The sequence below is a fragment of the Hemibagrus wyckioides genome, linkage group LG24 (genome assembly GCF_019097595.1).
Source record: "Hemibagrus wyckioides isolate EC202008001 linkage group LG24, SWU_Hwy_1.0, whole genome shotgun sequence".
Lineage (NCBI taxonomy): Eukaryota > Metazoa > Chordata > Actinopteri > Siluriformes > Bagridae > Hemibagrus > Hemibagrus wyckioides.
The window spans coordinates 20,016,520-20,034,937 of NC_080733.1; the positions used below are offsets into that span (position 1 = coordinate 20,016,520).

An 18,418-nucleotide genomic window follows, 5' to 3' on the forward strand; every position below is an offset into this window, starting at 1 on the left:
CTCATTGAGTGCATCAGAGACTAAAAAGCCTCCACTTTAGAGCATACAGCTTCCTAGTGGAGGAAGCCTTAGCATTCAGCAGTCTCCACAACCTCTGATGAGAGGCATGCCTCTTGGAACTGGTCCCCCTCAGGGGCCAGACCCAGAGCTTCCACATCTCTGGGCAGGGGTGTAGAATCACCCCTCGCACCTAAAAGAGGAGATCTTTCCTGACAGGAATCTCCCAAGGAGCGCCATCTAGAGGGAGACAAGGTCCACGAATCAGACTCACGCGGCCCACCAGGGAGCCATTGGAAGAAGGTGGACCTTGTCATGGTGCACTCTGGCTAGGACTTGTGGGAGCAGAGCTATCGGGGGAAATACCACATATGCCGCTTCAGCCAGGTCTGTACCAGAGCATCCAGGCCCATAGGGGCTGAATGAGAGAGGAAGTACCACAGCAGACAGTGTGTTGACTTCTCAAAGGTGAACAGATCCACTTCCACTCGGTCGTAAATCCACCAGACAAGCTCCACCACCTGAGGCTTAGGACTCTCTGCACCTCTATGACAGAGAGGCTTTGGTCTAGCCAAATAGCATTCAATGCTAACAGTATGGAAGCCACCTGAGCAGGAGATAGACATGCCTGCACCACGGTGGAATCCGAAATTACCACCAAGAAGGCAGTTCTCTGAGAAGTAGAAAGTACACACTTCTCTGGGTTCAACCTGAGGCCTAGAGCCTCATATAGGCAAGCACAGCATCCTGATGACTGGTGGCCATGGCCTACGACTGGGCCAGGATTAGCCAGACGTACAGGAAATTAAGTACACGCTGCGTCTCCAGGGCAGCTTCCATGCACTTCGTAAAAGTGTGTGGCAAACTTCCTGTGTTCTGGCTGAATACCTATATGAAAATAGGCATCCTTGAGGTCTACCATCACATACCAGACCACGGACCTGATCTGTGATGCGATCAGTTTTATAGTGAGCATCTTGAACCTAAAAGTCATTAGGGCAGAGTTCAGAGCTCACTGGACACAGTCACCTGTCTCTCTTGGGAACGACAAATATCGGCTGTAAAAGCCAGAGTCTCGATCTGGAAGGGGAACATGTCCTATGGCCCCTTTTCTCAACACTGCCTAAAATGGAAGAGGACAGGTGGCGAACTGGATCCTGTATCCTTCTCCTATGGTACCTAGAATAGAGTATAGAATAGAATAGAATATCTTTATTGTCATTGGAACATATGGCATGTCCAACGAAATTAGGTACTTTACACATATTACACAGGATACACAAATTACACTTTACACACTTAGAATAAATTACACGAGAAACAGTTATGCATATTGCACTGACAGACATCTGGCAGAAGCTTCCATGCTGCCAGGCTGTCTGAAAGAGTGTCAACCTTGTTGACCCAACCCCCCTGCCATCCTGAAAAAGTGCACTGGCAGGCACAGATCAGGGATAGATTTATGAGGGGAAAACGGGAGTGAGGGTGGGCCTTACAAATCCCCGAAATGCCAGAGGCGGTAGGGTAGATTAAGGAGGATGCTCCCAGGAACCATAGGGCATCAGGATTCCTTCATGGCCCTCCTGGCCAAGATGACAGGTCTCAGGTCAGGTTTGCTAGGAGGAAATCTCCCACAATGCATGCAGCCGGATAACTCGAGAGCTGACCGTAATAAAACATGGACACGGATGCACACACCGCTTAAAATTCTTAAACGCCATACCTGCGGACAGACAATTGACACACATACAGCAAAACACTTCCTCAAGACAAAAAAGCTGTATGGATTTGATGTAGATGCCCTTATATGGATATGCTGGCATGTATTCCTCTGTCACGTGTCCTATCTGAGCCAATGAAATGGTATGTGTGCACATGGCGCTTGGGGTGGGGGGAAATAGTGGGCAAGTTTGTAACAGAATCCCCCCTCCTAGGAACACCTCCTGGTGTTCTTCTTGGTCAGTCTCAAGATCTGGGAGCTGGCCGATCAGGGTGTGTCCGGTGAATTCAGTGATTAAGGATGGATCTGATATGTTGTTGGGGTTGACCCACTGGCCCATATCTTTCCCAATCTACAAGGTGTTGTAGGCAGCCTGCAGGGGCTCCCTCGGTCTCTATGGTTGGTGGTGGTGTGGGGTTGACTACTGGTTTGAGGAGCGAGGCGTAAAAAGAAGAAGAGATTCAATAACCAGGTAGGTCGAGGTGGTATTGATTTACTTGTAGGAGGATTTTGAATGGGCCAACATAATGTGGACTCAGCTTACGATGGAGTTTTAACCTTAGGTTTTTAGTGGATGGCCAGACTTTCTGTCCTGGTATTGTGAGTATGGGCCTCTCTTCTAGTTGGCCTTGATGCTCTGGTGGTGAATCGCTTGTTGGACATGTATGTGAGCGCTCTCTCATACCTCTCGGCTGGTATCGGGTCTTGGGTGGTAGCTGGAGGTGAGACTCACATTGATGCCCAGTTTGTCGCAGAATTATCTCTACACATGGGAGATTAACTCAGAGACTATGTCCTTTGGGATGTCATAACAACAATAGACATGTTCAAATAAGGCTGTGGCTGTTTCCATGGCTGTGGGGAGTTGTGAGGAATGAGCTTGCATGCTTTGGAGAACTGATCCACTGTTACCAGGACAGCAGTGAGAGGTGGGGAGATCAGTAACAAAATCCACCACCAAGTGTTCCCATGGGCGTCGGGGTATGGGGAGACCTGTAGATAGCCGGGGGGGTACAGACCTGAGAGGCATCCACATAGGTCTTAACATCAGTGGGTAGGGAGGGCCACCAAAACACATTGTGGAGAATTTGTGTGGTTCTCTGAATACCTGGGTGTCCGATACTGCGAGTAGTGTGAATCAAATAAATGTTTCGCTGACATAGGATGAAGGGTGCATACTGTCATGATGGGGGATATCCGGTCGGTGGTTCCTCTTCCTGTCACTCTTGACAAATTTCCCCCATTATGTCCCAGAGTATAGGTGCTAGAATGATTGAGGGGGGGCAGAATAGGTTCAGGATCTGTCTCAGCAAGGAGAGGCATGAGAGGGCATCCATTTTACTGTTTTTGGACCCAGGAATGTAGGTGACAACAAATTTGAAGCGGGTGAATAATAGGGCCCAGCATGCAAGGCGTGAGTTAAAGGATTTGCCGATTTTTATATACTCAAGGTTCTTATGATCTGTGAGCACTTAAAACAGATGACCTCCCCCCAACCAGTGTCTTCATTTTTCAAGAGTTTCCTTAATAGAATGTAGTTCCCTCTTTCCCACATCATAGTTTGTCTCCATTAGTTTCAGTTTGCGGGAGAAGAAGGCACATGAGAAATGTTTGTATTGTAGTATTGAAGTGGTGCTTTAGTTGTTTGAAGGCCAAGTGAGCTGCCTCAGACTGTAGCTTTTTGGGATTCCCTCGGAGCAAAGCTGTGAGAGGAGCAGCCACTGTACTGTAACCTCTGATGAACTGCCTGTAAGTTTGTGAACCTCAGGAAGCATTGTAATTCCTTGATGCTGGATGGAACAGGCCATTCAGTCATGGCACTGACCTTACTGGAGTCCATCTCAGAAAGTTTCTGGTGTGCTGATGGAATTCACATTTTTATCCTTTAATGAAGAGGTAATGTTGGAGTACTCATTTCAATACCAGATGGCCATGTTCAATGTGGGAGTTGTAGCTTTTGGAATAGATTTTGATATCATCAATATAGACGATGACACAGTGATTCAGGCGGTATTTAAAGATTTCATTAACAAACAACTTAAAAACCACTTATGAACTAGTTAGTCCATATGACATTACCAAGTACTCAAAGTGACCTCTGGTTGTGATTAACTCTGATTTCCATTCATCCCCTTCTCATATTCTGATGAGGTTATTCAGAAATCCAGTTTCGTGGAAATTTTAGCTCCTCTGAGCTGTTCTATGGCTGGTGGCACCAGAGGTAGGTAGAGGATGGGGGTGGCAAATGGTTATGGAATTAAGTCCACTATAGTCTATAGTCTATGCTCTTTTTTACTCCACAAAGAAGAATCCAGATGCTACATGTGATGTAGAGGGCCAAATGAAGCCTCCTGCCAGTGTTTCCTCAAGGGTGACCAGTGTGTGAGTTTTTGTTGGTCCATCAGATCTACTGATCTGGTTAGCTAGTGGTGAAGTGACAAATGGTGAAATTTCTTCCATGTGAAAGAGGCTGATCTTAGGGTTAAGGGTGCAGTCTGGTGAGTAATGAGGCCATACCATCGTATTTACCATCGTGATGTAGCTCCTAGAGGAGCTGGTGGTGGATAATGTTGATGGCCGAACCTGAACAGGTAATTAAAAACTTAGCGGACAAAGGGCTCAGCTGGGCAGATTGGGTATCTGTTTTTTTCTGGGCAGATGGCACATGGATGAGTGGCTTGGCCACAGTAGTGGCACAGTTAGAGACATTGGTGGCGTTGGTGTTCTGCAGGTTAGATTTGGGTGTGGCCTATCTGCATGGGCTATGATTCTTGGAAGATTAAACATGGTGTGAGAGTTTGGCGGTTGGTATTGGATAAGATTATCCAAACAGATGGCTATGGCGATGTACTGAGCCAGGGATGAATCTTCATCCCTGCTGGCCAGTTTGGCATGGAGTGAGGTGTTGAGGCCTTCTCTAAACACTGCCTTGACTGTTAGGTGGTTCCAGGTGCTGTGTGCTGCCAGCGTGTGAAATTTCATAGTAATTTCATTGTCTGCTGCAGTATCAGTGCCCTGGCAGAGCATTAGCATTTAGATGGATATATCACAACCACCAGCAGGGTATTTGAAAATGTCCTGAATCCATTGAGTAAAGTGTGAATAAGATGTTCGTACCTGTGGCTCCCCATCCCATACCGCTGTTGCCCAATCCAGAGCTCGCCTGGTGAGTAACATAAGAAGGAAGGCACATTTGGTGGAATTGCTGCAGTAAGTATCCGTGTTGGTGAACAAAAAAGACTTCACATTTGTCAGGAACAGCTGGACAGTTCCCTGCCAGGCCCAGAGAGGGCGCTGGCAGGTGAACCTTGGAAGCCTGCTTCTTTGTGTGTCTTTTGTTATGCCCTTCCTATTGTTCCTATCCTGATTGTCACCTGTATCCCATTAGCCCTAATGTCTACCCCTATAAATAGGGATCCTTGTGTTTGTGTCCTTGTCCATGATTGTTATCTGTACCGTGGTTTCTGTTGGGGTTTTGTTTGCTAGGTTCCATGTCCAAGCTAAGGTCTAGGTTTTGTTTTGTTTAGTTATCCACGCCATGTCTAGTGTTACGTTTGTTTCCCTATGTCGCGTCTTAAATGTAATAAAAGCAGTGCTTCGCTGAATCCTGCGCATGGGTCACATTACACCGTGTGCTGGCGTGCGCACACACACCACGGGCGTCTGAGGTCGAGCCCCGCATAGGGCAGGGGTCCCAGACGTTACAACATTGCTGGAGGAACCCCTTGAAACTGTCCACACAGCCATTGAACTTATCGGGTAGCACCAACTGTTGGTGGTCTGGAGGGTCGTTAGTTGCTCCTGGTAGGCCGCTAGGGTTTGTCCTTGCTGGGTTAACTGTGTCTGAAGCTGGGTTACATTCGCTTGATTCACTGGTGGTGAAGTATCCTGTAAAGAAGGATGAGTAGGGTCCATGTGCAGTGAAAGGAGTTTAATAAGGAGAGGCAAACAAAGCAAAATCAGCAGGCAGAGGAAAAAACGCAGAAGCAGGCAAGAGATCAAAAAATAGAAAAACAGTCAGTGGAGCAAACAAAACCAAAAGGGTAAATCCAAAAAACAGTGAAAATCCAAGAAACAGAAATCAGATGGCAAAAACAATGGCAATAATACAAGGCTCAGTAGACAGTGAAACACAAACGATACTTCGTGCTGTAATGTTGTTGTGTGCATGTTTAAATGTCTGGAATACCAGAAGCAGAGTGGAGAAAGTCTCAGAAATTTAACATGAATAAGAAAAATAAAAGTTTGAAAAGTTTTCAAAAGAACTGTTCAAAATAAGATGAGATGAAGGAGATCCGTGAAAAGCAGAGTAGATATTGTCCCTCGGATCTGATGAGACAGTTTATTTTCTCGCTGAAACGAACGAGCATACTTTTTAAAATGGGTTGGGATTCTGATGGACAAGCGCACCTCAGTTGATCTTACAGCTCTTTACCACCAATACAAGGAAACATGGACAAAGGTTTCTGACCTCAAAAAGAAACAAGATATATCAGGTAGAATGCAAGAAGAGCAAGCAAAGCTTGAATAAATCTCTGGACAGCTGAATGCAGCAACCTTTGGTTTGGAGCACATCCTCAGAGAGATGGCTCAGATATACGAGTCAGCCGTTTCTGTACAATCCCACAACAAAAACATGACTGATCTCCCCAGGCTTGCAGCACAGCTCATCAAAGCTGGTCACCCACTGGAGCTGATGGATGAAGATGCTGCTCATGTTCCTCTGATCTGGGTTTCAGCAGTTCTACATGAACTTGTGAAGATACTGGGAGATCAGAGAGTGTTTGTTCTGTCAGTTTTAGGGATTCAAAGCTCTGGGAAATCCACCATGCTCAATGCCATGTTTGGTCTCCAGTTTGCTGTCAGTGCTGGAAGGTGCACCAGAGGAGCCTTCATGCAGCTGGTCAGAGTGTCAGAGAAGATGAAGGAAGAGCTGATGTTTGACTACATTCTAGTTGTAGATACTGAAGGACTTTGAGTGCTTGAACTTGCAGGGACATCCACTCGACATCATGACAATGAACTCGCTACATACGTTTTTGGTCTTGAAAACCTGACCTTGATCAACATCTTTGGTGAGAACCTGGCTGAGATGCAGGACATCCTTCAGATTGTTGTTCAGGCCTTCCTGAGGATGAAGAAGTTCAAACTGAATTCCAGCTGTTTTTCCATCAGAATGTTGGAGACATCACTGCTGGAGAGAAAAACATGGAGAGAAGGAGATGCTTGGAGGAAAATCTGGACCAAATGGCAAAATTAGCTGCTAAAGAAGAAGACTGTAAAGCTAATTGTTTCAGTGACATTATTGATTTTGATGTACAAAACGATGTCTATTATTTTGTGCAGCTCGGGGAGGGAAGTCCTCCGATGGCACCACCAAACGCATTCCAGAGGCATCTTTGACCTCTGGAATGCGTTACTTAGCGAGAACTTTGTGTTCAGCTTCAAAAACACACTAGAGATTCTGGTCTACAAAAAGCTCGAGACAGAGTATGGAAAATGGGCCTGGGCTCTCAGAAGCAACAGGTTAGCTATCGAAGAGAAATTTCACAACAGAATTGAAAATGAAAACTCACAAAAGATTGAAGAAAAAGACCTTTATAATGAAATGCAAATAACAAAAGAGGAAGTGGACAAAAAAATGAAGATTTACTTTGAAGACAACCGACAAACAAAGACATTTTAATCCAGTGGAGAGCGAAATTTGAAAAGAAAATCACAGAGCTTCTTGACGACCTTGTGAAGAATATGAAAAGGAACCTGAGTGAACTTCTACAGCTGCAGAACACACGGGAGAACTTCGATCGTAAAGCGAGACAGAAGGAGTACAATGAAAAGCTGTTTAATCTGAGCAAAGAGCTGGCTCAGGAACTCAAAGGCAAAAACACAGATTAAAACACAGACAGTTCTCCAGCAAAAATTTGACACAGTGTGGGATGAATGGGTCGCTGATCTTACACGAGACATACCCCCAGAGAGAGCTTTTGATTTTTGGGAGGATGTCGTAAACATTCTGACTGAAGGCAGCGACCGAGTTTCTATGTATCAGCAGATATCTGACAAATGTTACAGAAAAGCAGGACCAGAGTATGCTAACTGGAGCATCACCCCTGATCAGCCAAGTTCAAGAAAAACCTGCAGTTGCACTACAAAACAGTGTTCCACCCTAAAGAGATTCCCTCTGGTTGGAGATCGTTCACAAAACAACAAGCTATCAGAAGTTTGGATAAATATATTTAAAGAATGATTTCATGCTGTTTCATCTGAACAGGAAAGAGCTGTTTAAAGCAAAAACAAAGAAGATCTGATATGAAGACAACTTACTTTAATCATGAGATAGAAAACAAAATGAAACTGCTTGAATATGTAAACGTCACATGCGAAAACTGTAAGAGGACAGAGTACGACGAAGATGAAGATAAAGACGAAGACGGAGACGTAAACCAGTTCAGGAGGGAAACAGAATCAAAGAAAACAAAAATGTGGGATTTATGGATCAATAAACTGTATGTCACTGATTTTACTGTCCCTCCAGAACAGTTCCTTCCTTTCTTTGTTCTTTACACTGTTGGAGATAATAAGATGAAGATGAGACAATAGATCTCATCACTCCAGCTTCATTTTACTGATGTTTATGTCTAGACATGTTAAACACCTTAGAACAACTCACCTTTGATTAGATTAGATTAGATTCAACTTTGTCACTGCACATGTGGGTACAAGGCAACGAAATACAGTTAGCATCTAACCAGAAGTGATTTCGCAGTGCAAATAATTAGCATATATAATAAGTATATAACAATAAATAATTGGCATATATAAACAATATACAAAAATCTATAAATAATTTGCATATATAACAGTATATAAACAGTATACAGTGGGAGGTAAATGCAATGAGTGCAAATGAGCAAATGATTGTAGTGGTGCAATAAAGAAGGTATTGTATACCATGATAATAATTAAATAAATATGTAAACAGTATACAGAGGAGTTATGTACAATGAGTGCAATGATTTAGATGTGTGCAATGAGGAAGATATTGTATACTATGATAAATAATTTGTATATGTAAACTGTACATAGAAAGGGTTATATACAGAAAAAGGTTATATACACTGATAATAAAGTGTTCAGTCAATGTGTGTGTGATCGGGTGGAGGCAGAGTTCAGAAAAGAAACAGCTGTGGGGAAAAAGCTGTTCCTAAACCTGCTAGTCTTGGTCCGGAGGCTCCTGTAGCACCTCCCAGAAGGCAGGAGGGCAAAGAGTCTATTGGCAGGGTGATAAAAGTCCTTTATGATTTTGCGTGCTTTGGTGAGACAACGCTTCCTGTAAATGTCCTCGATCTTAGGAAGTTGAACTCCTACGATGCGTTGGGCAGTTTTCACCACCCTCTGCAGCGCTTTCCGGGCTGACACAGTGCAGTTCCATACCAGACATGATACAGCCAGTCAGGATGCTCTCGATGGTGCAACGGTAGAAGTTCACCAGGATGTCTGAGGAGAGATGGTTCTTCCTCAGAGCCCTCAGGAAGAAGAGGCGCTGGTGAGCCTTCTTGACCAGACTGGAGCTGTTGGTAGTCCAGGAGAGATCCTCGGAGATGTGGATACCCAGGAATTTGAAGCTAGTGACACGGTCCACCACCTCTCCATTGAGATGAATAGGTGTGTGTGTCACCTTTCTCCTTCCTGAAGTCCACTATGAGCTCCTTGGTCTTCGCAGTGTTGAGCAGCAGGTTGTTGCCAGCACACCACGCAGCTAGACAGTCCACCTCCTCTCTATAAGCTGACTCACTGATGAGTCCAATCACTGTGGTGTCATCTGCAAACTTGATAATTGTGTTGGAACTATGTACAGGCTTGCAGTCATAGGTGAAGAGAGAGTAGAGGAAGGGACTCAGCACACAGCCTTGTGGTACTCCGGTGCCAAGGATGAGGGTGGAAGAGCATTGGCGATCTATCCAAACATGCTGGGGCCTGTTGGTCAGAAAGTCCAGGAGCCAGTTGCAAAGTGATGCATTGATGCCCAGGTCTCCAACTTTGGTGACTAACTTGGAAGGGATGACAGTCCAGGAAAAGCATTCTGGCATAGGTGTCTTTATTGTCCACATGGGAGAGGACTGAGTGCAGCGCTGTGGAAACTGCGTCCTCCGTGCGCCTGTTCTGATGGTAAGCAAATTGATGAGGGTCAAGGGTGGCAGGAAGACAGGTTTTGAGGTGTGCCAGGACCAGCCGCTCAAAGCACTTAGTGATGATGGGGGTAGTCATTAAGGCAGGATGCAGTGGATTTTTTTGGTACAGGCACAATGGAGGTGGTCTTAAGGCAGGTGGGCACAATAGCTTGGGCTAGAGACAGGTTGAATAAGTCTGTTAGGACCCCCGTCAGCTCCCCAGCACATGCTCTGAGGACATGCCCGGGGATACCATCAGGCCCTGCTGCTTTCCTTGCATTGATCCTGCTTAGTACTGCACTGACGTCATTAGTGGAGAATGTGAGTGGCTGGAAGTCTGCTGGAAGCTTGATTTTGATTGCTGGCTCCAGATTATCCCTTTCAAAGCGAGCATAGAAGTTGTTTAGCTCATTGAGAAAGGAGATATCAGTAGACGGGGGTGAAGGGTTGATGGGCCTGTAGTTGCTAATGGCCCGAATGCCCTGCCACATCTGCTGGGGATTGGAGTTGGAGAAGTGTTCTTCAATACTCAGCTTGTAGCAGTACTTGGCCATCTTAATGCCCCGCTTCAGATTGGCCCTGGCTGTACTGTAGGCCTGTGCATCACCAGATCTAAAGGCAGCGTTGTGGGCCTTCAGTAAGAGGCGAACCTCTTTGTTCATCCAAGGCTTCTGATTTGGGTACATGGTGATCTGTTTCTGGGTGGTGACGCTGTCTGTCGTGGTGTTAATGTAATCCTGTATAGAGGAAGCGTAGCCTTCAATATCCAAGTGGGAACCACAGGTCGCCTGAGTGGCAAACATGCTCCAGTCGGTGTGTTGAAACCGGTCCTGAAGTTCAGTGTCTGCCCCCACTGGCCACACTTTGATTGTCTTTACTGTTGGCTGAACATGTTGGATGAGTGGTAAATATGCAGGGGAGAGGAACAAAGAGAGGTGATCCGATTGCCCCAGGTGGGGGAGGGGGGTAGCCTTGTAAGCTCCAGGTATGTTGGAATAAACATGGTCCAGGGTTTTATTTCCTCTGGTGTGGAAGGAAACGTGCTGGTGAAATCTAGGGAGCACTGTTTTTAAGCTGGAGTGGTTAAAGTCACCCGCAACAATAAAAGCATCATCTGGATGAGTTGACTGTTGTGTGCTAATGGCTGCATGTAGTTCTTTCATTGCAATCTTGGCATTAGCATCTGGTGGAATGTACACAGCAGTAACAATGGTTGATGTGAATTCTCTGGGCAGATAAAAGGGTCTACACTTAACCATAATAAATTCCAGGTTAGGCGAGCAGTGTCTCCTAGTGATAACAGAGTCTGTACACCAAGCTTTGTTTATATAAATGCACAGCCCTCCACCTCGGGTCTTACCGGTGTCCTCTGCTGTCCTGTCTGTCCGGAAAACATAGCATTCGGCTAGCTCAATAGCGCTTTTCGGAATGCCGCTATTCAACCATGTTTCTGTGAAAATCATGATGTTTGAGTCCATAATCCTATTATTGCTGAAGATGTGCAGTCGTAGCTCGTCCATTTTGTTGACCAGTGACCGAACATTAGCGAGGAAAATGCTGGGTAAAGAGAGCCGATGCGGCGTAAGCTTTAGCTTAGCCATTAGCCCGCCACGCTTTCCCCGTCTTTGTTTATGGTCTTGACGCCTCCTGCGAGCACTTCCGCCCGGCCGGGCAGAGCGAGCAGCCTCCGTGTTCTGGAGCTCTCTGGGATGAGTCGGAGATCGGCGATAGAAGTAACAGAATGGCGTAATCCAATGTCTAAAAGTTCTTGCCTGCTGTAGGATGTTAAAGCAAGGCTGTTCTTAGTGAACAAACCGGCAAGGAATAAAAAAATAACTGCTAAAATGCAAAAACTGGTGAGGTACTGAGCCTCGCATTGTGCACGCGCCGCCATCTTGGTCATAGGGTTTTCTGATGGAAAATGAGCTGCCACGATCTTTGGTATCAGACCACGCAATTTTTTTACATCACCTGATTTATATATCACCTAATGATTTATGTATCACCTGATTTTTATATCACCTGATTTATGTATCACCTGATGAATTATATATCACCTGATGATTTATATATCACCTGATTTATGTATCACCTGATGAATTATATATCACCTGATGAATTATATATCACCTGATGATTTATATATCACCTGATTTATGTATCACCTGATGAATTATATATCACCTGATTTATATATCACCTGATGAATTATATATCACCTGATTTATGTATCACCTGATGAATTATATATCACCTGATGAATTATATATCACCTGATTTATGTATCACCTGATGAATTATATATCACCTGATTTATATATCACCTGATGAATTATATATCACCTGATTTATATATCACCTGATTGATATATCACCTGATTTATGTATCAATAAATCATGTGCTCTTTTGATTATTCTGATGTCTGGGTTATTGAGTGTCAGTAGAGCTCAGTTCCTATTCAGTGTAAATCAGTGTAACAGAAACAGGGATTTTACTGAAGCTATGAGACAGTATGAACACACTGCTTTGATATTCACACACCATCCACTAAACTTTTATCAAAGTAAACAGCGCTGTAAGTCTAGGTTTTGAGTTTCAGTCATCCATAACACACCTGATAATTTATAGGTATAAATTTAATCTGTTTCTGTTCATGAACTAATAATACAGCTTTTAATAATATTATTATTATTATATATATTATTAATAATAATAATAATAATAATAATAATAATAATAATAATAATAATAATAATAATATTGTAAAAAGTCCACTGGTTAATTTGCACTTGTTTACTTTTGATGTTTACTTTGAAGTTTGAATCTGAACACTGTGGGTTTCTTTCACTTTAACAGTAAAACTGTATGTCTGAAACGCTCCTACAAAAGTTGGCAGAACCCAGCAACCACCTGCAGGTCCTCCATGGTGATGGGAATGACTTCTGTGAAAGCTCCATCAGGGCTGGGTATGTCTCTTCATAAGAGCTTAGAGACATAAAAATCACTGTGTCAGGATAAGGCTCAAGCAGCACCTTGCTGTGGAAGACTTTTCGGGCGATGTAGGAGGCACAGACAGCATATGACACATGTAGGCCACCTTAGCTCATTCAGGGGGAAAGGAGGACTTGAAGAGGACAGAGCATTACATCAGGAATGCCCGGCAGAGGCCAGGTTCCCCAGAGAATCGTTCTGGAGGGTCAGGTCTGGCTGGTGGACCTAGAGAGCTTTGAGAGTTGGAGAGCTGGTTCATTCGGCAAGTTAGGTCCTACATGGTACCAGATAACTCCTGCAGGTCGTGCTCATGGGTAGTGGAGGTCTGAGACAAGGTTTCCAGTTGGGCCTGAAAACTCAGGGTGCCTGCTGAGTCCATGTCTGGCCAGGTCTGCTGTCAGAATTGGTGGCAGGAGGAACCCAAATGCAGGACACCAGGCAGTGCTAGAGTAAACTTTTAATGAAGCAAATAGTCCAAAAGTAAGTTCCAAAAAATATCCACAGAGAAATATGATTCAAAGATCCACAGAATGGCACAGAAATATAAACCACAGGGAAAGGCTCAGTTCAATTATCCACAAAAACAAAGTAAAATAGACTTATAAAAACTAATAATAATAAAAATATATAAAAACACTGTTAAATAAACTATTGTGAAAACAAAGTTAAAATAATCCAAAAAAAAAATGGCAGAGAAATATAAGAAAATCCTTGGAGAAACACAAAGTTCAAAAACCACAAAGGAAATGCAGTTAAGTAATCCTTCGGGAATATCACAGGTCTAAAATCATCAGGAGCGAATACAGAGAAAAAACTCAATCAGCAAAGTGCGGTAAAAGGAGCCGGCAAAAACAGCAGAACCGTAGCCTCACCACATAGGCAGAATTCCACCAAATAACAGAATTTCAAAACCGGGAGAGCATGCAACAGGGAAACAGTTGGATGGCTCCACAGAGTACTCTCATTCAAATAGGCATCTTAAAATGTGCCTTCTGGCTGCTCAGGGTGGTCATGGAGAAAACTCAGCGATCAGGCTGGGATCCAAGATGTTGCATGCCAGAACCCACAAGCATTCCTCTGGGCCATGCCCCTCCCAATCCACTAGGTACTGCAGTCCACAACCCATGACATCCATCTCAAAGTCAAAGAAGTCAAAGAAGCTTTATTGTCACTTCAACCATATATAGCAGATGCAGTACACAGTGAAATGAAACAACGTACCTCCTAGACCAAAGGTGCTACACAGAACAGACAAAGTACAGTGATGCAGACAAACATAGAGCTAAACATAGAGATAAAAAACTAAACTATACCTAATGTGAAATCTTTAAACTAGACATACAACAGAAGTGCACAGGATGATGGGACAGGACAGTGCAGACAAACAACATATAGACCGACTGTGCAAAAAACAGTGTAGACAGTGAGTGCAAATATTAAAGTTAACATGTAAACAGGATCAATATGAAATGTAAAGTGAAATGTAAAGTGACATGTGCATGCAAACAGGACAATTAGTGTGTGTGTCTGTGTCCAGCACAGTCCAGTTCTTGTTTGGAACACAGTTCTCAGTTTTTGTGCGTGTGTTATGTATGTGTGTGTGTGTGTGTGTGTCCGTGTCCAGCACAGTTCAGTTTCTCCTGTTGAGATCAGATCTTGGTTGTGTGTGTGTGTGTGTGTGTCCAGCTCAGCTCAGTTCTCTGTTGAGATACCTGATTGCCTGAGGGAAGAAACTGTTTAACAGTCTGATTGTGCAGGTCTGAATGCTTCGGTACCTCTTTCCGGATGGCAGCAGGGTGAAGAGTGTGTGTGAGGGTGTGTAAGAGTGTGTGTGAGGGGTGTGTGGGGTGTGTAAGAGTGTGTGTGAGGGGTGTGTGGGGTGTGTAAGAGTGTGTGTGAGGGGTGTGTGGGGTGTGTAAGAGTGTGTGTAAGGGGTGTGTGGGGTGTGTAAGAGTGTGTGTGAGGGGTGTGTGGGATCATCCACAATGCTGTTGGCTTTGCGGATGCAGCATGTGGAGTAAATGTCTGTGATAGAGGGGAGAGAGACTCCAATGATCTTCTCAGCTGTCCTCACTATCCCCTGAAGGGTCTTGTGATCTGAGACGGTGCAGTTCCCAAACCAGGCAGTGATGCAGCAGCTCAGGACGCTCTCCATGGTCCCTCTGTAGAAGGTGGTCAGGATGGGAGGTGGATGATGAGCCTTCCTCAGCCTTCGCAGGAAGTAGTGACGCTGCTGGGCTTTCCTGGTGATGGAGCTGGTGTTGAGTGACCAGGTGAGGTCATCCGCCAGGTGAACTTCAAGGAATTTGGTGCTCGATGGACCCATCGATGTTCAGTGGAGAATGGTCACTCTTTGCTCTCCTAAAGTCAACAACCATCTCTTTAGTCTTGTCAACGTTCAGAGACAGGTTATTGACTTTACACTAGGCTGCTAGTTGTTGCACCTCCTCTCTGTATGCTGACTCATCGTTCTTGCTGATGAGACCCACCACGTCGTGTTATCGGCAAACTTGATGATATGATTAGAGCTGTGCATTGCTACACAGTCATGAATCAGCAGAGTGAACAGCAGTGGACACACAGCCCTGAGGAGCTCCAGTGTTCAGTGTGGTGGTGCTGGAGATGCTGTTCCCGATCCGGACTGACTGAGGTCTCCCAGTCAGGAAATCCAGGATCCAATTGCAGAGAGCATTTGTAGGTAAGTTTCTTTATTGTCCAGGTGTGTGAAGGCCAGATGGAGGGTTGTGGTGATGGCATCGTCTGTGGAGCAAAATGGACGATATGCAAACTGCATGGTGAAGGTGAAAGTGAAGGTGGCAGCAGGTTCTTAATGTGCCTCATGACGAGCCTCTCAAAGCACTTCATGTTGATGGGTGTGAGTGCAACGGGACGGTAGTCATTAAGACAGGACACTGGAGACTTCTTCGACACGGGGATGATGACACGTTGGGACGATGGAGCTGCTCAGGGAGATGTTGAAGATGTCTGTGAAGACATCTGCTAGCTGTTCTGCACATTCCCTGAGCACTCTGCCAGAAATGTTGTCTGGTCCAGCAGCTTTCCGTGGGTTGACTCTGCATAGAGTTTTCCTCTCGTCAGCCGTGGTGAGACAGAGCACCTGGTCCTCTGAAGAAGGGATGGTCTTCCTCGCTGTCACATCATTACGTGCCTCAAACCGAGTGTAGAAGCTGTTCAGCACATCTGGAAGGGAGGCATCACTGTCACAGGCAGGTGGAGCTGGCCTGTAGTTGGTGATGGACTGGATGCCTTGCCACATGCACCGAGTGTCACCGCTGCTCTGGAAGTGGCCGTGGATTCTTTGGGCGTGTGCACACTTTGCCTCTCTAATGGCTTGAGACAGTTTAGCCCGTGCTGTTCTTAGGGCATCCTTGTCTCCAGCTCTGAAGGCAGAGTCTCTGGATCTTAGCAGCGCACACACCTTTGCGTTCATCCACGGCTTCGGGTTTGATCGTGTGGTGATGGACTTGGGGACAGTCCTCCAAGTCAATAGAGTCACCGTTGGTTGCAGCCTCCATAAACATGTCCCAGTCAGTGCACTCAAAACAGTCCTGAAGAGCAGAGATGGCTCCTGCTGGCCAGGTTTTAACCTGTTTCAGAACCGGTTTAGAGCGTCTGACAAGTGCTCTGTATGCTGGAATCAACATAACAGAGATGTGGTCTGAGTAGCCGGGAATGTTCGTGTAAACAAGATCCAGTGTGTTCGCCCCTCTCGTAGTCACATGCTAATGGAATTTAGGGAGCACTGTTCTGAGATTTGCATGATTGAAATCTCTGGTGATGATAAACAGTCTGAGCTGAGGTGAGCATGCTGCACCTTGCTAATAGCTCTGTACAGCTCACACAGAGCCTCCTTAGCATTAGCGCTGGGTGGAATGTACACTCCAATAATGAATACAGTGGTGAATTCCTGGGGTAAATAAAAAGGTCTGCATCTAACAGTTACAAACTCCACTAGCAATGAACAGTAACTAGAGACAAGCACAGAGTCCTTACACCATTCCATGTTCGCAGTTGATCCGTGATCCTTGCGGATCATGACCCACGGTTCGGAATGCACGTGACCCATGGATTAATTGCCCATTTTTTAAACTTGTGGATTAATCTTACATTTTTATGATCACAAAGTGAAACATTATTCTGACGATATTGCTTTTAAAGTAATTAATTACACAGAGCAGTCATGTTCACCTGAACGGGGCATGTTAATCATTCAACAATGATGGCTAGTGGTGGAGCAAAAGCACTCGAAAAGCCTCCCACATCATTCAAATCGCATGTATGGGAGCATTTTGGCTTCCCCGTAAAATATAATGATGACGTTAGAAGGGTGGTGGACAATACGGTTACAGTGTGTAAGCACTGTGGCACAAGAAAGCCGTATAAAAGTACATAATACATTGAACATGGTCACGCATCTGAAGCGACATCACCCTGGTGTGCCGTCAGGATGCAAACTGCAACAACTACAGCAATAGCTGCTCACCACTGCATTAAAGCAGCCCTGATGGCTCTGCTAGTGAGGCGGGTATGGAAGATATCCACAAGGGAGGGCAGAGAGACACCGATGATGATCTTGCCGGCTGCTTTCACTATGTGTTGGAGAGTCTTTCGACAGGAGGCAGTGCAGCATCCGTACCACACAGTGATGCAGCTGGTGAGAATGCTCTCAATGGTGCCCCAGTAGCAGGAGCACATGATAGGAGGCGGGACTCGTGCTTTCCTCAGTCAGTGAAGAAAGTAAAGGTGTGACTGAGCTTTCTTGGCCAGCGATGTGGTGTTCATCGTCCAGGAGAGGTCCTCAGAAATATGCACCCCTAGGAACCTGGTGCTGTCCACCCGTTCCACTGCAGCACCGTTGATGGTTAGTGGGGGGTGCTGTGGTGGTCCTTTCCTGAAGTCGATGACAATTTCTTTGGTCTTCCCCACGTTGAGGAAGAGATTGTTGTTGGTACACCACTGGACCAGACGACTCACCTCGCTCCTGTAGTTGGCCTTGTTGTTGTTGGTGATGAGGCCCACTACAGTTGTGTCGTCTGCAAACTTTATGATGTGGTTGGTATTGTAGCTGGGTACACAGTCGTGGGTCAACAGGGTGAAGAGCAGCGGGCTGAGCACGCATCCTTGTGGTGACCCTGTGCTCAGTGTGATGGTCTTAGATGTTTTTCCACTGACTCATACATTCTGTGGTCTCTCTGACAGGAAGTCCAGAACCCAGTTACAGAGTGGCGAGTTGATTCCTAGGTGTCTTAGTTTGTTTATGAGCTGCTGGGGGATAATTGTGTTAAACCCCGAGCTAAAGTCCAGGAATAGCATACGCACATATGAATCTTTGGAGTCCAGGTATGTAAGGGCTGGATGGAGGGCGGTTGAGATGGCATCTTCAGTGGACCTGTTGGTTCTCTATGCAAACTGGAATGGTCTGTGGGAGGGAGGAAGAATGGATTTTATGTGCCGCATGATCAGTCTCTCGAAGCACTTCATAATGATGGGGGTCAGTGCAACAGGCCTGTAGACATT

At 45.3% G+C, this 18,418-nt stretch overlaps 1 pseudogene; it reads left to right on the forward strand.

The window, feature by feature from the left end:
* Positions 1-2,804: 2,804 nt before the first annotated feature.
* Positions 2,805-7,964, forward strand: LOC131344989 (interferon-induced very large GTPase 1-like; annotated as a pseudogene).
* Positions 7,965-18,418: the final 10,454 nt, after the last annotated feature.